General features: G+C 35.0%; 1 pseudogene; it reads right to left on the bottom strand.

The window, feature by feature from the left end:
* Positions 1-1,649: 1,649 nt before the first annotated feature.
* Positions 1,650-15,396, bottom strand: LOC120179472 (annotated as a pseudogene).
* Between the last annotated feature and the right edge of the window lie 6,612 nt (positions 15,397-22,008).

The raw sequence follows: 22,008 nt of genomic DNA, 5'->3' as shown, positions 1-22,008 counted from the left end.
GACAATCCAAATTAGGACCCAAAGTTTTTTTATTAACGGACTTACAAAATCGTTTATAATCATTTAGTCTTTTGTTGTTGTTACAAAGAACCGATTTTATCATTGTTTTAAATTCTAATCTAATCGGCTCAATAACCTCTAAACCGACTTGCACGGATAAATTAATTATGTGTGCAACGCAACGGGTATGAAAAAACGCACCGTCTAAAATCGGTGAAAGTAATATTTTCAATCTTGGAACCGCGTTTGTATTATTCGATGCATTATCAAAGGATATAGAAAAAACTTTATTTTCTAATTTATAAAGACAAATTACCCTTTTTAAAAGTGTAAATAAATTAGCACCGGTATGTGGCTCACCGAATAATTCAAACGCGATTGTTCTTTTCATCATTTGCCAATTATCTTGATCTAACCAATGTGACGTAACGGCTAAAAAAGAATTTCCGGTATTATGAGGGGAACTCCAAACGTCACATGTAAGCGACACACCATAACGGTGTTCTTGGAATCCTAAAATCATTTTTTCCCTCGCCGTACGCCACATTTTTATAGCATCTCTTCTAAGGGTAGTACGACTTACTTGAGTATAGCATGGTTGCATTAGTTGTTGAATTGTTATCGTGAAATCTTCATCATCAAAGTGGTCGAACGGCAATGCTTTTGTAATCACGAACTTTGTAAACGCTTCTCGTAATTTTTCGTTGTCGTAAACAAAAAACCACCTTGCGGTGTAAGATTCGATTGACTAGGATCCGATCTTGAGCGAAGTGCCTTGCATGATTTTGTCAAATGGTTCTTCAACGTTGTGTTTCCTTCCGATACAAGAAACTTTAGACAAAGTTTACAATGCGCCCTCCTCGAGCCATTTGACATCTCACATAAATCGTAGTGATCCCAAATGTCTTTGTTTCGAGTGTGTTCGATCACTCTCACGACTTCAAGGTTTCCCCCGACGGAAGATTCAGCCGTGTTACTCATGATGAACAAAAAATTACAAAAGTAAGATTTGAGAGATGTTTAAGTGTTGTGTAATAAGATTTGAGAAATTTGTAATCAACCAAATACATCCCCAACCTATTTATACATGTTTAGAGTGGTAAAATGGTAATTTTTTAAAGAAAAAAACGGTCACAAAACCCCCCAACGACTATATTAACGGCTAGTTTTTTAAACCCAGATCGGTTTTTTTCCGGATAAAAACCGGTTTTTTAACTGGTTTTTTTCAAACCGGTTTTTATCCGGTAAAAAAACCGGTCTAGGTTTTTTTCTCCAAACCGGTTAAAATAACCGGTTTAAAAAAAATACGATCCGGTTAAAAAAAACCGGTTTTTCCCAAATCCGGTTTCGGATATTTTTTTCGCAAAATCGGATATTCGGATTTTTTGTGCCCCTACTTCCAAGTACTGTTTCTTTATCATTTTTGATAAATTTAGTCCACATATTGTCATTTTGTCCATCAGTTTAGTCCATTGCCGTTAACCGTTTAAGAAATGACGCGGCCTAATAAGAGACTATCATGTGTCAAAATAACTGAAATATATTAATAAAAAAATGGATTTAATCAAAATATGGTTTTGTTTAAATGTTTATAAGAAAAAATGTCATCTTCAAATACAAAATTTCAGATTACACCGATAATCAGCATTCTTTGATGCTTAACTAACCTAAAACTCACTTGTATATATATATATATATGTCTGTTGCTATATACATAAAGAATTGAGTAAACTATATGATGCCAGCAAAGAATGGGGAGAAAATTGCTCTATTTCACATCTAACCTCGCAGTTGCGCCAGTAAACTATGCATGCTATCTAGTTTCCGTCTCAGTTCTTTAACACTCGTGGCATGATTCTCCACCGAAGACTCCGAATTAGATAATTCAATGATGAGAGCGGCGCAGTTGGCCTGTGAATCGGAAACCATCTCCTCAAGCAAAGCCATAGTGGAGTGGTGGTCTTCATTAATCACTTTTGGAGACTGCCCGATGCTTCCAGCACTGCTTCCTCGGTTGAGCTTTTCCGATGTGAAAATCTTGTCAAAGCCCTCGATCCCTACAAGTTGTTAAAACTTTCAACTCATGCAAAAGGTCCGGGTAGCATGTTACATTTTAATAAAATAACTTGGCCGAATCAAACTTACCCAGGTTGCTAAGTTTATCTATGGTGTCCTGGCCAAGCGAGTTTTCTAACTTGAGCAGCCACAAGACTCCAGCAGCTAAACGACCCATTGAATCAACTTCAGACTTGCATAGGAAAGTGAGGTGCTGAAGTTCATCCTTGGTAACAACGGCCTCAATCTAGAGAGAGAAAGAAACCTTAATAAAGAGATCGACCACTGTTAAAAGTAGTCAACTTCTTCAAAAGTAAGGTCTAATTACCGGTTGTTTGACAGAAAATTTCATGTTTTTCACCACCCAGCCGACCATTTCACTCTCAACATTATCTTCGGATACCAACATATGAACTTCAACATTTATCCCTCCTAATATATCAAAATTTTCATCAAAGCCTTTTGCAGACGATGGATTTTGAAGGATGCTCTTCTGTGCCTGAGGCTTGAAGGTCTCCAAGCCTTCCACACCAACCTGCAAGCATTTTTTCTTCACTTTTTAGAAAGTAAGGCAGAAACATGATATTCAAATGAAATGAGGTCAACTGCTAGGGGGGACAAAGGTCTTGGGTTGACCGAAATTTCTAATTCCAACATCTTGTGCTGGCCATAGCCAACAATTCCGAATCAAACTCTAGTGCCAAGGTAACTGAGAAATGAGGCTGGTCATTGTATTCTACAAAATCTATACAAACTATGCTTTCTTATCTACCAAGTATTAACCTTCTAAACCAACGCAGATAAGAAATAAATACAACCCACCTTTAACCCATCTTATAATCGTAGGGCAAGTTCAATGGCCCGACCCTTCAATAACCTCCCAACCATAGGAAAAAAAGCCTACCTAGACACACCTAAGCCAATACACATGCTTCTAACACTCGAAACAAAATGCAGAGATATAACAGAAACAGTTCAGTTTTGCTCGCGTATAATTACCATCAGAAGCACAAGGGCAAGAGAAAGTGAAAACATTCTTACCATGACCAACTCAACAGGATATCTCCGTGTTCCATTTGATATCCCTTTTCCGTTTGGCACATCCTTCGGACTACCTTTTGCTTTAACTTGCAAACTTCGGAAAGACATGTGCCAACACCTCTGCTCTCTGCCCAAGACCTTCTCTTTCTCAAACCACCACCTTTCAGCCATCTCTTGCACACCTTCAAGAGCAAATAACCAATCTCGTAACTCAATGGATACATCCACATCATCTGGCATTCCCAGGTGCAAAAAACAACCATCTTTCACCCCTCCTAAGGTTCCACCTGGATAAAATTTAAGACATTCGTGGTTAAACTACAAGAGTAAAATGCCAAAGAAAAACTTCACAGACAGTTATAAAAGAGTAAATAAACAAAAAATCACAATAGATTATGTCCCCTACCATCCACAAGATCATTATCAATGTAAGCTGAAGGTTTTAAAAATTTTGACAGTGGCCCAGATGATAAATTCTCTATTCCCTTAGAAAGCTCCATGCTGGGACCACCATCAGGCCCAATAATTCCAAATCGATGTAGCAGAGCTTCAGTATAATTCATTCCTCCACCTAAGCTCACACCTGATATGCAAGCCGACACACTTAAACTATGACAATCTCTGTCCCTCTCATCAAAAGGAATGACATGCACAATGCTTATGTCCAGAAATGGAATTACTGAAGCTTTTCCACTTGGTAGGCGCTTCTGCTTGTTGTGTACCCAAAATACAGCTCTTAATGGAGAAAATCCGTTCCCAGTTACCAGAGAGCCATTTTCAACTGAATCTAACAGTGTTCCATTCTTGTGTACAACGTTTCCCTCCGTCTCCACACAGTCCACCTGAACATTCTCCCAACGCAAAGTAGATGAAACAGCCATAGCACCACCAAGAGTTCTGTGAGAGACCTTAAGGAAAAGATCATTTCCAATCAACTGAACTAAAGGCGTCCCATGGATACCCAACGAGTCTGATTCGAGAAATCTAAGCTGAAGTACATTTACTGCTAAACTGACGGCAGTATCACTAGGAACTTTTTCCATCAGTCTTCCACCCAAAATATTATCTTGATTTCTCTGTGGTCTTTTGTTCTTTCCAACCACTGCTATATTTTCACTAACTCTACCAATATACCCATAGAGATCTAAAACGAAAAACAACTGTTCAACTGATGTATTGGACGTATATTGTTCACAAGCAACCCCTATTCTGACAACACCACCTGGTGGAGGCACAACTGTTAATGGGTTCCCATCAGCAGATGCCATAGCTAACTCAACAGAAGCTTCTTTCAGCTCAACGCACCTCCACAAGCCTGAAGACCTGCCAAGAGAACTTTGAACTCCACTTAAGCTAGCAGTTGTTTCCAAAGACAAACTGAGTTGTGATGCTCCAGCAGTCCATTTCTTTAGGCTCGCATCAATAGGTTGACCATCCCATAGAGAGAAACAAACAGGATCCTTCTCCAGGTTCAGGAACTTGAGTCTTAGTAATGGTAACTCCGAGAAAAACAACTTTTCAAAATGAAGCCTAGCTCTGGCAAACCACTTTTTCATGATATGGTTTTCTCCACCACCAGAATTATCCAATTTGCTTATGTCCAGAGGAACACTAATATCTAACTCCTTGAGAGTGAACAAAAGGGAATTCAATGAAGAATCTGGTGAAATAGAGCCGGGATTGACAACTATTCCATCAGCTAAGAAGGAAGATATCCTCAAACAAGATTCTTCCTGAAGATGTATCTGAATAAGACCAGCAAAAAGAGAATTGAGAAGGGAAAGTTGATATAATGGGATGAAAGTAATTGTGTACCAAACTTATAAGATCATACCATAAGAGGCTGGCAATCAATTACAGTTTCCGAAGCAAAACAAGGAGGAAGTGGAGAGGGCTTGCTTGACTTGAAGAGAGTGGAGGGATATTAAAGGAACACCCACAGTTAACTGCCATTGCTGCTCCGCCAGAGGATATATTGGAGGGCAAAAATCCTTGCCTGATAAACCAATATAGAAAATAGAAACATAAATTCTAGTAATTTATACTATAAACTTATTGTATTTGCATTCACATGAGGAAATTTTCCATGTAGCATAAAATAATAACTATCTGATACCAAAGTTAGGAACACAACAGCCTCCATAGATGGTTGCACCAAAGTACAGGGAGGACAGCAAAAGGTATCCCTGCAACATACCACTGACATGTTAAATTCAATATAAATAGTAATACCTCAAAACTGAAGATGAACAAGCAAGAAAAAGATGACTGAATGATTCAGATATACATTCATGTCAATATCATGTGTTAGAAAGTATCATTTATCAAATTCGAAGTTACAAACTAACCTCAAGAAAAAAAATTAGTACAAAAATCTCTTCAGCAGGAAAAAAGAGAATCAAACTCTTGACTTAATAATGCATAGTATACTAAAACATCAAGAGGGGAAAAAATTCAAATGACTATAAGTGCCACAAGGATTTTTTTTAATAAGAATTGGAGGTCTCATTAAAAAAACCCCTTCATAATTGCCCGAACCCAACAGGGAACGCAGCAAAAGTGCCACAAGGATTATTAAAAGGCATTTGTAGCAAAAATTTCCAACTTTTCAGAAGCTATATCTGCTAATCATAACAGTAAAGCTAAATTGTTTTAAATTTAACAATAACCAAGTGAAGCACAACAAAATTTACCTTAAAAACAATCCACTGACCAAAACCTTCGACAAAAAGCGAAAAGTTTCTCCATCAGAGACATTAGCCTGCAGGAACAGAACATTCTAACATAAGATTCCATAACATGACTCCATAACATAAGATTGTCTAAATCCCATCATAACATGACTCCATAACCACAGTCTTGGAAGTGCATGGAAGCAAATATTATGATGTTCATACATTTTCAAATAAAATAAATACCTTTGGAAAGCAGATAATACAAAATAAAAGATAGGTTACGTTTATAGCTAGGATTACTAAATGCAATTAGAAGTTACTAATACAGAGATTGGATCAAAGATCTAGGATTGTTTTTAAATCAATTAAGAAAGAAGCCTTCAATCACCATGAAAATATTTATCTCAAAACAAGAAAATAGTGTATCATTTATATTTCAAATTTTTACATAAAAAGACGTGTAGTGCCTTACTTTTTTTTGATAAAAGATGGAGGTCTCGTTAAAAACTCCCTTCGTATTCTTCCACATACTAAGAAGTATGTTGAAGAACATTGGAAGGAAGAAAAGAGTATCTCATATTTTATTAAATATAACGCACATTACATGTGAAATCACCGAATACCCACATACGGGGATATACACCATTACAAAAACCATATCACCTAAAAATCTACCATCCTCAACCACAAAGCCCCAAAGACAATAATCCTATTTCTAAAATACATCTCAAACAAAATGAAGAAACCAACGCAAAAGATCATAGAAAAACAGAAAACCAACACTGTCAACAATGAAAACTGAACGAAACGCCTCTCGTGTAGTGCCTTCCTAATTAGGGCTTTGTAAAATACATTAATTTTACATTTTCTCGAAGTCATAAAATCTGATATGTTAACCATACATGAATTTTCTAGCAGAAATTTAAAATAAGATGTATCTATAAGAATTTAACCAGTAAAATAAGCTGATATCATGTAAAAAGATCCAAGTTTCATAGAAAAGTACCCGAGAAAAGAGGAGTGACTGCATCAAAAGTTCAAGTTGGAACTCTGCAAGTAAATTCAAACAGTTGGGAAAAGTTATAATAAATGATTAGTAGTATGACTGGATTGAGGATAGAAGAGGGTATGTGTAAAAGAGTAAACCGTTTACTCTACCCCATTCACAATTAATTAATGAACAATATTCCTCCCAACTCCCAAAAAGAAGATAATGTGGTTCACTCTACAACCCTACTCCTCACATTTCTACCCATTTACTCTGTTTGGTTTTAGCTTCAAATTTCATTTAGGTCTAAAGACTGGTATATGTTACACTAAATGAATACACAACTGGTTATTCAAATATGGCTTCAACCGTGTAAACCAAAACAAGCAAAAGGAAAACAAACCAGTGTCCTTGATACAAAGAAATATGTGGTCCACAACAATAGAAACTAGAGACCGTCCAGCTGATTCAACAGATCGCTGCCAGGCCAGAGAGGAAAAAGTAAGTAAAAGTTGCCCATGATAAGTTAACATGAAAATAAAGAAATATGAAGTGAATGATAGAAGGTAAAACCTGCTGAGCTTTTAGATCCACGTCTCCTCTATTTAGACATACATACAATCCAGTCAAGAAGCGGAGAAGAGCTCGGAGCCCTGCTCACATGGTTGTCCCACAATTTCATGCTTTGTCAGTACCATATATTTAATTCAAATGGTGAAACAAGCAGTTAGAAAACTGGCTACCTTATTACCTGGTTCACTTAATGCAGGTCAAACCGCCTCTGTAACATGTAACTGAACCTCAAGGCCTAGTGGAACGTTTAATTCTGTCCTCTGAACAGTGATCTAAAGGGGGAAAAAGTAAAGAGTTTTAAAGACATCCTGAAAACCAGAAAACACTTTTCACCACCACAAAACAGTTTTAAATAACATAAAATTCATGAAAATTAATTGAAATGTATGATTTGATTACATAAGCCTCTCCAGATATGCCTTCGAGAAAACGTTCTCCACCAAAGAAAACACGCTTTGCACCATCATCATCTCTTTGAGTTGACCCCACTTGAGAACGTGCTAAATTATCATCACTGAACATATCAGGATGAGGTAGGAGATCAACAGATAGAGATTCCCATTCTAGTTTCTGGAAGAAAAGAATTTAGCATCATTCGACACTGTGATGAGGAAAGCAACTTAAATATACTCCTTAAGACAAAAAAACAACGGTACAAAATATATAGATCAAAAGGTTAAAACATTTAACATAAAGCATTACAGTAACTGTCAGAGATTATATTCCTAAATTAGAGTAAATTATGTAATCTGTTAGTATCCTAGTGAATATACTGTATTTATTTAGAATCCATAACTCTAAGGAATAAGATTTATTCCTAGAATCAGTCACTTACCTAGTTTAGCAGTTTCCTAAGATAAGGCAGTAGTGTGTATATTTAAACAATGTAATTCTCCTACATTAATCAAGTGAGAAATTCATAGCAATACGCCTTTTTGACATGGTATCAGAGCGAGAAAAGCTCTCTGTTCTGGGTCAAATCATCGTTGCTTAGCCGTCCCTTTTAAGTCCTATCCTCCCTTTAAAGTGTGAGATATATCCCCAACAAGAATATGGGTGATGTGGAAGACTAGCAATACAGAAACAATTCAAGGAGGCACAATGAGTGAAGGAAGTCACCCTATTACAGTTGGTGACTTACAAAACATACAAGCTGCCTCTAGGTTGAACGGTGAAAAATATCTCAAGTGGTCCCAATTGGTTCGAACTTTCCTCAAAGGGAGATGTAAACTCAGTCATCTTCTTGGAACGGGTCCTAAGGAAGGAGTTCCTAGATTCGAGGCTTGGGATGAACAAAACTCGTTAGTTATGTATTGGTTGTGGAACTCAATGGTAACTAAGATAAGTGACAATTGTATGTTTCTAAGGACAGCCCAGGAGATATGGGAGACTGTGAAACAAACCTATTCGAAGGTCTGAGATGCTGCCCAGATATATGAAATTAAGAGCAAGATTTCATCCACCAAACAAGGGAACAAATCAATTAAAAAATATTCTAACATGTTGCAAAATCTGTGGCAGGAGATGGATCACCATCAATGCATTGACATGAAGTGCAATGAAGATACAATTGTCCTAAAAAAGTTTGTCGAAAAGGATAGACTTTATGATTTTTTTGCTGGACTAAATATAGAATTTGATGCAGTGAGAGTCCATATTCTAGGAAAAGAAGACTTACCCTCACTGAATGAAACTATTGCTATCATTCAAGCTAAGGAAGGAAGAAGAGGGGTGATGACGGTTGAAAACAATCAAGCAGAAAGTTCAGCCTTGGTTACTATTGCTATAACTAAGGAACCAACACGACTGGAGCAGTAGGGCATTGAAGTAGCAAGAGCAGTAAACAAGGATTCTTTATGGTGCACTTACTGTAAGAAATCTCGCCATACTAGAGAAAAGTGTTGGAAGTTACATGGGAAACCATAGTCAGCAAGCAAGAATCTTATAGAAAAAGGAGGTTCATCAAGAGGATAAGTAAGAGCTTATACAACCAAACAAGTAGTTAAGGAACATGAAGAACAACATGTTGAGTTCAACAGAGAAGAAGTAGAAAAGCTAAAGAATCTACTAGAAGCCTTGGAGAAACCTTCCTTTGCAGGTACATGTAATATGGTTTTCTCAGGCATATCTTCTTCCTTTTCTCAAGGTTCTAATGTCTTGGAAACATCCTACCATATACCTTCCCAAAATTCCTGGGTAATCGACTCTGGAGCCACAGACCATCTGACCAATTCCTCACTCAAATTTCTTACTTACACACTCTTTCCTAGCAATAAAAAGATCACATTTGCAAATGGCACCATGATAACTGTTGCTGGCCAAGGGGATATTGCCATAAATGGAACCCTATTACTTAAAAATGTTCTACATGTTCCCAAACTATTTACTAGCCTTATATCCATTCAAAAGCTTATTAAAGATGCTAACTGCAGTGTTTTGTTTCATCCAACACAATTCATTTTTCAGGAGCAAGAAACGCAGAGGATGGTTGGGTGTGCTAGGGAAGTAAACGGTCTATACTACCTTGAAGACAATAGTGGACCAGTTGGAGCCTTGAATAACCAACGATTTTCTTTTTTATCTGAATCTACAGCCAATAAAAACCAAATCTGGCTACACCATTTTCGACTTGGTCATCCACCTTTTAAGATTTTAAAGACTATGTTTCCCTATTTGTTCAAGTCTTTAAATATTGAAGAATTTCATTTTGACGTGTGTGAACTTGCAAAACATAAAAGATCTTCCTACCCAGCAGGAAATAAAAAGTCCACAAATCCTTTTAATCTTATTCACAGTGATATTTGGAGGCCTTCTACTATTCCTAACATAACAGGGGCAAGATGGTTTGTGTCGTTTATAGACGATTGTACTCGAGTTACATGGATCTTCCTTCTAAAACAAAAATCTGATGTTAGCTCACTTTTAAGACCTTCTAAACATTATTAAGACTCAATTTGGGTATGCAATAAAGAGATTCAGATCTGACAATGCAAAGGATTATTTTAATCAAATCCTATCTCCCTGCTTTCTAAAAAAAGTATTATACATGAATCTTCATGTGTAAACACTCCCCAACAGAAAGGAAGAATGGCCATGACAGTACTGAGGAGAGATTGTGTTAACTGCCACTTACATGATAAACAGACAACTAACTAAAACCCTTGAATACCAAAGTCCCATTTAAATCCTCACCAATTTTTTTCCAAATTTCAATCCACCCCTTAACCTAAAACCTATAATATTTGGGTGTGTTACCTTTGTTCATATACATTCACAAGGCAGGGGTAAACTTGATCCAAGGGCATTAAAATGCATATTTATTGGATACTCTTCCACCCACAAAGGCTACAAGTGCTACCATCCACCTACAAGGAGATGCTACACCTCTGCTGATGTTACTTTTGTGGAAAAAGAAAGCTATTTCAAAGTTCCTTATCTTCAGGGGGAGATATCATTCAGGGAAGATAAGGATGCAGATTTTTCTTTCTTCAGCCCCTCATTGACCTTCTTACTACACCCATACAACACTCTGAACAACAGACACAACCTTAACCGCCTGCTCAATTTACTTCCACTCCAACTTCTTCTCAACCAGAGCCCAAAACACCACAGACAAACATTCAGGACTCCACTCGTCCCCTACTGATTTATTCAAGGAAGAAGGCACCTATGCAGATTCAATCATCCCCTTCTCATGCTCCTATACAATCTGAGGTACACTCTGAAACTCCTTCTGATCAAAATAATATGAAAAAAACTATATCTACTTCTGAGTTTGAATTTCCCATTGCTATTAGAAAAGGAAGAAGAACTTGTACCACAAAACATCCTTCCTACTTATTCATGACTTACAAAAATCTATCCTCTAACCACAAAGTTTTTCTCACCAGCCTAAATGCCATTACTATACCTAAAATTGTTTCTGAGGGATTAGAGAATGAGAATTGGAAAGAGGCCATGAAAAACGAAATGGAAGCACTTGAAAAGAATAAAACATGGGACTTGGTGGAACTGCTAGAAAGGAAGAAAACAGTAGGGTACAAATGGGTGTTTACAGTCAAGTATAAATCAGATGGCTCTTTCGAGAGGTACAAAGCAAGATTGGTGGCAAAGGGATATTCTCAAACCTATGAGATAGACTACCTTGAAACCTTTGCTCCTATTGCAAAGATGAATACAATAAGAGTTTTACTATCCTTAGCAGCTATTCAAGGATGGAATTTGCAACAATTAGACATTAAGAATGCCTTCTTGCATGGAGATCTTGAAGAGGAGGTGTAAATGGATATCCCACCAGGATTTGATGCAAGCACTGGAAAGGCAGTCTGCAGATTGAAAAAGGCTCTATATGGACTAAAACAGTCCCCTAAAGCTTGGTTTGGGAGATTCACTAAGATGATGCTAAGACAAGGTTTCAAACAAAGCCAAGGAGATCACACATTGTTTGTGAAACACTCCTCTTTAGGGAAAGCGATTGTTCTTTTGGTATATGTAAATGATACAATTGTTACAGGAAATGATGTTGAACGAATTGACAGCCTGAAGAAGTGTCTTATAAAAGAGTTTGAAGTGAAAGAACTTGAAAGATTAAAATACTTTCTTGGGATCGAAGTGGCATACTCAAAGCAGGGGATTTTTATATCTCAACAGAAGTACATTTTAGATTTGTTGAAGGAGATTGGAAAACTAGGGTGTAAACCAACAGAAACTCCAATAGAAGTTGATCACAAACTTGGAGAGACAAAGGATGATGATGCAACAGTTGATAGAGGCTCATTTCAGAGACTTGTGGGAAGGCTTATTTATTTATCACACAAGACCAGACATAGCATATGTTGTTGGAGTTGTGAGTCAATTCATGCATAATTCTAAGGAATCACATCTAAGGGTTGTGACACAGATTTTGCAATACTTAAAGGTCACACCAGGAAAAGGAATTTTGTTTAAAAGGGGAGGAGACTTGACTCTAGAAGCATATACTGATGCAAACTATGCAGGTTCCATAATTGATAGAAGGTCAACCACAGGGTATTGCACCTTTTTTAGAGGAAGCCTTGTCACTTGGAGGAGCAAAAAACATAATGTTGTGGCTAGATCCAGTGCAGAAGCTGAATTTCGAGCTATGGCGTTAGAAATTTGTGAGTTATTATAGCTGAAGATTATTTTAGAAGACTTGAAGGTCAAATGGAGTGGACCAATGAAGTTATACTGTGACAACAAGTCAACAATTAATATTGCTCACAATCTAGTTCAACAATGATAGAACAAAACATGTTGAAGTAGATAGACATTTCATAAAAGCGAAACTTGATAGTGGCCTAATTTGTACTCCACATGTGGCCACTGGAGATCAAGTAGCAGATATACTTACCAAGGGTCTACCTGGTAAGTATCTTCAAAAGTTGACAAGCAAGCTGAGGATGGAAGACATCCATGCCCCAACTCGAGGGGGAGTGTCAGAGATTAGATTCCTAAATTAGAGTAGATTATGTAATTTGTTAGTATCCTAGTGAATATACTGTATTTAATTAGAATCCCTAACTCTAATGAATAAGATTTATTCCTAGAATCAGTCACTTACCTAGTTTAGCAATTTCCTAAGATAAGGCAGTAGTGTGTATATTTAAACCATGTAATTCTCCTACATTAATAAAGTGAGAAATTCACATAAATAAGCCTTTTTGACAGTAACGAATGTTCATACCCTTATGCACACATATACATGGAGGAAGATAAGGGATCACAACTCATATGTTACCTTGAAAACATATATGAAATTTTTGTTTGCAGAGAAATCTCGTGCTTCCTTAAGATTTACAACCTGAAAAATAGAAAATTGTTTAAATTTGCATTTATACATTAAAAAAGATTTAAAAAAGATTATGACACAATAGTACGCAACAAATTACCTGCCAATTTTCATTAGTAGAATAAAGTAAAATGTTGCGCATCGTGATAGATGCCATGGGTGGTGCCCTAAAAAATGCAAAACATGAGTAAGAAATGCAACAAGGTAAGAGATCAGTACAAGTTAAATCAACAGTCAGAAATTTGTTATTGGAATAAATTAACCGCTTGAAGCGCACAAGAGAAAAAGGGCTAAGATATTTTAGTAATTTATATATAAAGAGTGTAAATATTGAAATCCAGCAAGAAGTTTACCGACAAAGAGCAAAATGAAGAACTGATTTCCCTCAAAATACATGCAAAAAAGATAATATATCATGCAAAGATGTAAAACGTTCATAAATTTTCCTCTTCTATCAAATATGAAGTCACCTGTAATGAAAGTGCACTGAACCCTTGCAATAATCTGATATTTAGACATTAACCGAATGTCAGAGAGAACAAGTTCCTAAAAAAAATAATGGCAACACAGGAGCTAAATGCACTTTGATTAGAAGTCTCTATTTCAGAAATATATCTTGTAACGAAACCAAGGGATTCTTTTACTATTAAATAGATCATATACAGTTGAAAGAAATGAATAAATATAATAGACCTTCAAAGAAAAAATAAATAAATAGACTGTATGCATAGGTCAACTGGTCATGCAAGTGACCAGACAGTCTCTGCTCGAATATTAGCATAAAAAAGAAACAAAGGATCTTACCAAGCTGCCCTCCCTTTACAATGGGTACCGCCACGAGTTTCAAGTAGAAGATTGACTGTCTGAACCTGTAGGGTCATTCCATCTGCAATCTAAAAATAATAAAAGAACAAAACATGAAGTATATATTTTGTATCTAAACCTTTTTCCATGTTGCTAATGACATGCATAAAATAGTAATTCAACCAATTGAGGAATTTTCTAGATTTACTAACGGGAATTCAGATTTCACTTATTTGATGTAAGCTCAAGGTTTAATTATAGTTCAAAATTATAATATAGGGAAACAGCAAGTTAGAGAGGAAGTAGGCACTAGGCACTACAAAGGTGCTAACCTTGCAACATTTACATCCATAAATGGTTTGACATTCTAAGCCAAACAGTAATCTACAACTTTACCAAAGAAAGTATCTCACCTTGTCAGCAAACCCATAACCACTACCCTTCCCTGAGCTGGTGGATGATTGCATGCTGCAAGCACAAAAGCAGATACAAGTTGCTTTTAAGAACAGTAAAACATGCTAAACTACGAAGTCACGAATGGGATCTTAGTTGTGAAACATAAGATTGAAGGTAATCTACATTACCTACTTGAGCTCCTAGGAGAATCAACATCAGAATTTTCCTCCAGAACCAAATCAAGCCTATCAATTTGCACAACAATTGGCTCGACTTGTACATTACTGACATAGGGGAGCTACCAAAAAATAATTTAGAGAAAAAACTATTTCAAGATCAAAATATATCCTCGATAGAGTTCGAGTTGAGCATGCATATATGAATTTTCCATTTAAGAGTAGAGAAAATTATATGTATAACAGAAAAAGCAAAACTAAGCACCAATTAAATCAAATACATCGTAACACAAAGATAGTATAAATGAAAATAATTCTCCACAATTCATCGTAGGTGCAAGAAATATATATATATTCCAACTTAAAACTAGAAATTAACGTACAAAATCATCAAATTTCCGATCAAAAATCCAAAAAGAAAAAAAAGTAGAAACTCACGATTATCTCCAGTTTCCCAACTTTTGCTGTCGTCACATTCAAAGCAGGAGGCAAACCCATACTCGCATGCAACGCATCGCCATTTATGTCTATCAAATCCAAAAACAATTAATCAAAAAATTGAAATGGAAGCCAAATTTTAGACCCAGAACCCAAAAAGACATACCTAAATTGGAAAGTTGTACCGTACGGCCCTGTAATTTGAACTGGTCTCGGGAGAAAGATTTGAGCCAGTACTTCAAAGTGTACTCCAATGCTCGAGCTAAAATCGTCTCCATTTTGAGATTGAACAAGCAAAAAAAAAATCGAAACTAGAAAATTCTTCTCAAACTTCGTAAATAGCTAAATCTAGACTGAAAAATTCATGACAAATGGACGAGAACTCGAAATTTGTGTGAGAACTCCATTAAGATTAATGGAGGCAGTAGTTTCTTCTTTCTCTCTCCCTCTCTCTCTCTCTCCTTTTTTTTTTTGGTTTAATTGATTTATTTTGTTATCAGGTGGGGAATCTCACCAAAGGGAAAGCAGGTAAGTGGCACGTGCGAGTCCATGGATGGCACATGCGAAAGATAGGCTGCTGAAAGGTGATTGGATCTTGGAATGTGCCAGGAGTTGATTTGTAAGTTTGTCTCAAGTAAGGAAAGTATCGGCTTGCTAAAAACGTTAAATTATAAAATAGAAAGTAAAATTATTAATTTAATAATTAAAAAAGTAATAATCATGTAATTGAGTAAAAAACATTATTTTTTTAATGATTATATATTTAAACGGTTGTGTCCGTAAGGTAGCGTTTGGTTGGCATGAATCTCTTGGAATTAGTGGGAATTGGAATCTAATTTTATCACTTTTTCATGTTTGGTTCAAGTTTTTTAAGAGAATTGGAATCTCTCATTGCTTCAACTTTCCATCAAATGAGGGAAAGTGAATTCCATCCAAGAATAGATGGAATTTAATTCTCTTGTCAGAGAGAATTGAAATTTGACCATATTACCCTCATCAATCTTTTAGTAACTTATTCATATATTTAATAAAAATATTTTTTTATTATTTCGGGTCCGGTCGGGTGAAACTTTATTTTGGTCGGGTCGGTCGATTTTTTTAAGTGTGATATTCGGGTCGGGTCGAGTTCGGGTTTAGGGTGAAAAATACTCGACCCGAAAATATATATAATTTTACCTTATATATTTAGGAATAATTACAATAATACCCCTCTATATATAATTTTTTTCAATTAAGTCACTGTTTTTATTGAATAAAAATATTTTTTTATTATTTCGGGTCGGGTCGGGTGAAACTTTATTTTGTTCGGGTCGGGTTTTTTAAGTCTGATATTCGGGTCGGGTCGGGTTTTTTTAAGTGTGATATTCGGGTCGGGTCGGGTTCGGGTTTAGGGTGAAAAAACCGGATCCAACCCGAAAAAATATATAATTTTACCTTATATATTTAGGAATAATTACAATAATACCCCTTTATATATAATTTTTTTCAATTAAGTCAATATTTTTATTGAATAAAAATATTTTTTTTATTTCGTGTCGGGTCGGGTTTCTAATTCATATATTGAATAAAAATAGTTTTTGGTAACTAATTAACATACTCCGATTGGAATGTATCGAAATATTGATCTATCTTTTGGTAACTTATTAATATATTGTGATGATTTTAACTTATGATGTTTATTATCATGATTTTTATAATTTATTGAAATGAATAATCAAACAATAAAATGAAAATTTAAATTTTTTTAATTTTTTATAATATATTACTACATGTAAATTGTAAAACAAACTAAAATAAGAAGGGTAATTCTGTCATTTTACATTATTGAAATCGAATTCATCTGACATGTCTGCGAACCAAACAAAATATAGAATTGGATTCCAATTCTATTTCCTGCGAACCAAACAGAATATGAAATTGGATCCTGACAGATTCTAATTCCTTCACAGATTTCAATTTCCTCAGAAACATTCCAGCAAACCAAACGCCACTAAGAGTACGTATATTATTAAAAATTAAGAAAGAATTACATTAATTAAAAAAATCATCTTTTTAAGTATTTGTGTTATGAATAAAATAAAATTGGACCATAAATCAATGTCTCGACCATATAGCAAGTGGTATTTGGGTGTAAAGTTTTCGTGATCATGTGCTTGGTTTTTGTATTCGCCGTCACTTTTTGACCATAATAACTTAAGGCTCAAGATATGGTTTTGTCAAAGGATGAATGTGAATATGAATATGAATTTGATTTTGAGATTTGGTCTGCAACATTTCATACAAAACATAAAGCATTTTTTGGAATGTAACAATCATTTTCTTCTTGTCCCCATACATTAGCCTTTTATTACTATTATTTACTATTTTACCCTATAATATTATTCGATTATAAAGTCCATCAAATGGTCTTAATTATAAATGAATTTTATCTTTTTTAGAGGTCATAAATTTTAGTAGGTATGTTTGTAAGATGTGTGCATGAAAAGACCACAGTTAATCGATATTTCTCTCTAATAGAGACAAAGGCATAATAAGAAAATAAGAATGGAGGAAGAGAAATTGCAGATAATGAATATAGTGGCCTCTTAATATTCTTCACCATGAACCAATGGAAGTTAGTTCATTGTATGAATCTTGTTCCACTTCTTCTTTTCCATTCTTGATAGCAGCAATGACATCGAATTGAAGGGTTCTGGCAACCAGAGACAAGCTCTTTGCCAGTCTATTAAGCGCAGTGGTAGGCCTTATTTAGGAGGAGAATTGAAGGGCTATTCAGTATTTTGCCCGTGCCAATGCAATCCTTTGTTTATCCACGTATTGTGAAATAAAGAACTCTTTTCCATAGGCAATCTTTTGATAGATGGTTCCTACAGGCATGGGTTGGCTCCTGAGTCCTGACTGATAAGTTCAATATGTGCTCTCAGCATTGCTTTTGCTGGTATGAATCTACTTGAGTGTTGCTGTCTTGTCCTATCCTTTATGTTCGTCAACCGATGCTATTGTATTGGTCTTTTTCTTTTTGTTCTTTTATCGTTTGTTGGTTTGTGATTTCTAGCTGATGCGCTACATGGTTTGTGGCTTGTGATGTTTAGAGCTGCTTCGAAGCTTGTTTTAGTTTTTGGGTTGATATTGCTAGATGTGCTTGGTTCCATGTTCAAAACCCCAAGTTCCAGCAAGCAAGGTATAAGCTTGGAAACAAACCGAACGAACAATATTTAGAGTTATATTTCCTGCTGTGCACGTGGCATAGTTTAATGAAGCTAGTAGTTAGTATGGAAGTTGTTGTAGGCTGTTGGTTTGTTAACCAGTCTGTTACGAATTATCAGATTAGGGTTAACGGCATGAACTCGTGTATAAATGCTTGCTTTGTGTACTAACTTTCTCAAGTGATTCAATAATATTTCTTCATGCATTCTGTTATTCTTTAGTGCGAGATGATTTCTGTGCACGTGAAGTTAATCTGGCACCTGTTGAACTGTCTGTCTCTGTAGATGAACTATGACATAGACGCTTAGGGCATCCTGCCAAGTAGACACTTGATATAAATAGCAAAGGAACTTGATGTAATGTCAATAAAATGTGTGTGGCTTGTCACATGGGTATAAGCCATAAACAACCTTTTGTTCAATCTGTTACTCAGTATGATTCGCCTTTTCAGCTTATTTTCACTGATCTTTTGGGGCCTCATATAGAATCCAATGGGTTTCGGTATTACATTAATTTTGTTGACGCTTATACTCGGCAAACATGACTCTATCTTCTTAAAGATAAAGCTCAAGCTTCCTCGGCAACTCAGTTATTTCATAAAATGATGGAAACACAATTTGGTGTGACCATTAAAACTGTTGACAGCGATTGGGGTGGAGAATTTCAAAGTCGACCATGCTAGCGAAAGCTGGAATTATTCATAGGTTAACTTGTCCGCATACGTCTGAGCAAAATAATGTAGTTGAGAGAAAACACCGTCACATAATTGAGTTAGCTTTGGTGTTGTTGGCCCAGGCATCCGTTCTTATTAAGCATTGGTCATATGCAGTTGCGGCTGCTGTGCATCTTATTAATAGGTTACCTACTAAGGTACTTCAAGGTGTCTCGCCTTATGAGAAGCTGTGTGGAAAAAAACCTGCTTACAAAGACATGAAAGCCTTTGGTTGCTTGTGTTTTCCACATTTATGACCCTTTCAGCAACACAAGATGGCCTATGATCTCCGCCGTGCATCTATCTTGGTGTTAGCCCTCAACATAGAGGATATCAGTGTCTTGCTCGTGATGGTCGAGTATGCATTTCTCGTCATGTTGTGTTTAATGAAGTTGTTTTTTCCATTTGCAGGCAATGATAGCAGTCTAAAGTCTACTGAAGTAGCAAGCCAACGTTTACAAGCAATTAATATAGTAGTTGACCCCAAAGATTTGCAAAGTAATGGTGCTCTGGGGCTAGAGAAGGTGGCGTGTCAGATGATGGAGGTAGCACAGAACCGTACATGCAGCAGCAAGGAGGTGGCCTGTCTAATTCAACGAGTGACACGGTTGATGGTGGAGTTCACATAGGTTTATGTAACACTCATAACTCGTATATATTTTAAATTACAAGTTGTAAATGTCACATTAAATATTCTTGTTATCATTTAACATAAAATCTTTAATATTTTGAATCAATTTAAAATCTCAATTTAACAAATTATAGCCATTTATTAGTCGAGTAAAATCGTAAGATGATAATCTAACATTCAAATTAAAATCAATTTTAGACAACAATTAGATAGTTCAATGTTGTTTCACAACATTTATGAAACTGTTTAAATGTTGTCAACTTTAAAATTATTTGGTTTACCTTTAAAATATTTTAAAAATATAAGTTCAATCATACATTTGGATATAATTATGTAAATAAAGATAAAACAACCCTAATTTACTATTACAAACCCTTTAAAAATTTAAGTATATTAGAGTTACCAAACAAATGAATTATACATGTCACTAAAATCGAAATCGTACCAGAGAAGTCTTATTGATATTGTAGGTAGGTTGATTTTTTATAAGATGCATCAAGAGGCTCCTCACTTCACATTTTTTTTCTTTATTTGAACTTACGTATGAAAATTATCACACGCTAAGTAAAACTTGGTGAGGCAGTATAAAAATTTAAGGTGAGCTAAAATAAAAATTTCATAATAACAATTCAAGAAATTAAAATTTAAAATTCAAATGAAAACGTTGAAATTACAAACCGACTTATTCAAGTGTCTTGTGTTCCTCAGAAACCTGAAAATCACAATCTCATGATTTCGTGAGAATCACAGTAATCAACATCATTCATAATAAACATTTCAAATTCCTTTTTCTCATACCCATTCCATAAACTTTTACATTCATATACATTTCATAACTTACGCTTTCAGATTTCATTTTTATCTGAATACCTTTTAGAGTTTTTATCTTTCGTATTTATAGCCCAATGTATATATAAGATAATGCAAGATACGTGAGTCAGACGAGTATGCGCGATAAGCACTTCAATGCTTCCATCATAATCAGACTATGTACTCCATGTGCAATCGTATCATTTTCACCAATAGTGCTACACATATTGTACATAAATGTATCAGATCATAATCAAAATCACTCTACCTCATGACATATCAATTGTACCTACGACTCTTAATGCAACATACAATGAGCTTTCAGATAATATTTTATTCGTTTCATAATCAATATTTCAAATTTAGAATCATTTTCACTTCATCATCGTCAAAATAGAACATGGGCAGTTAATGCCCTAAATCATCCATAAAACTTATACAAACTTTATGTAAACAATTCATATTTAAAATAGAAAACATACTTTGAGATAATTATGATGTTGATATATCACAAATCGTCTTCAATCAGATTAATTATATAAACTAATTGTAGTCACTTTGACACATTATTTATAAATCAAAATATTAGCCTCACTAAACTTTAGGTTAATCCTTTGCTTTTGATAACTTCGACTACAAAATTTATCGTAGTTTTATACTCTGATAGTTTGTATAACCTTCAAAGAAGTATTATTATATATTAATCTACATACTTAAAAATTATTTTGTTTGTAGCAATAAAAACTATATTTGAATACAAATCTAATCATATAAGGTACTTCTTTTAGTTCAACTAATTTATAACGAATTTTAAAAGCTGACTTACTGAAACTGCTGCCCTATTTTCTGACCTATCTTCGATTACAAATTTATATCTTTCTGTATATACCTCGAATTAGTAATCGTTTGTTTTAAATCAAACTAGACTAATATACGAGTCCAACGGTATAGAGATCATTCTCTAATCACTTCTATATAATTTGTGGTTATTTTCTAAACTTACTGTTTAAATCATAATTTCTAGGAAGCTTCTCCTAATTAACATCCTTAACTTATTCCATGATTATATTAGGTTACCAAATGAACATTATACATGAATAAAAAATCTCATAATATTTAGGAGTCACTTCTTACTATAGTAACTCCGTCACTAGCTCATCGTAAGCTAATGTTCGTTCGATAATATAAATATCGATTAAATATGCATTCACCTTTGCCTCACTATTGAACCTTTCCTACGATGTCTTTTTTCCTCGTGTACTTTGACCTTTACTTTTGTATCGCTAGAATAAGAAGATTTGTCGTAGTTTGATCAACATCACATATATACACCATTTTCAAACTATATGTTAATATTCTACTAACAAAATCTAATTCCAATGAAAAATAAATTATGTAAACATAATCAATACTTAATCGATGAAAACAAAATCATAACGTCGTCATAGCTTCAAACTTTACAAAATAATTATTCGATTCCATAAATGTTCGTTCCATCATTGATCCTTCAACTTTTGAAAGTTTTGCATTTAAATAACTAATTATGAATTCTTGTTAGAATCCACATCAACCTTTCCATTTAATTCATAATGGCCCTTCACCATTTCATTCAATTCAAACCCAATATCAAAATTTCCAGCATTGATATAATATATTCAATCTAATACCTCTAAATTTAAAAACTTGCAATGCA

The sequence above is a fragment of the Hibiscus syriacus genome, unplaced genomic scaffold (assembly GCF_006381635.1).
Source record: "Hibiscus syriacus cultivar Baekdansim isolate YM2019G1 unplaced genomic scaffold, ASM638163v2 tig00112416_pilon, whole genome shotgun sequence".
In the NCBI taxonomy this organism is placed as follows: Eukaryota; Viridiplantae; Streptophyta; class Magnoliopsida; order Malvales; family Malvaceae; genus Hibiscus; species Hibiscus syriacus.
The sequence above is the reverse complement of the archived record's forward strand: the minus strand, read 5'-3'. Positions and strand labels throughout refer to the sequence as shown.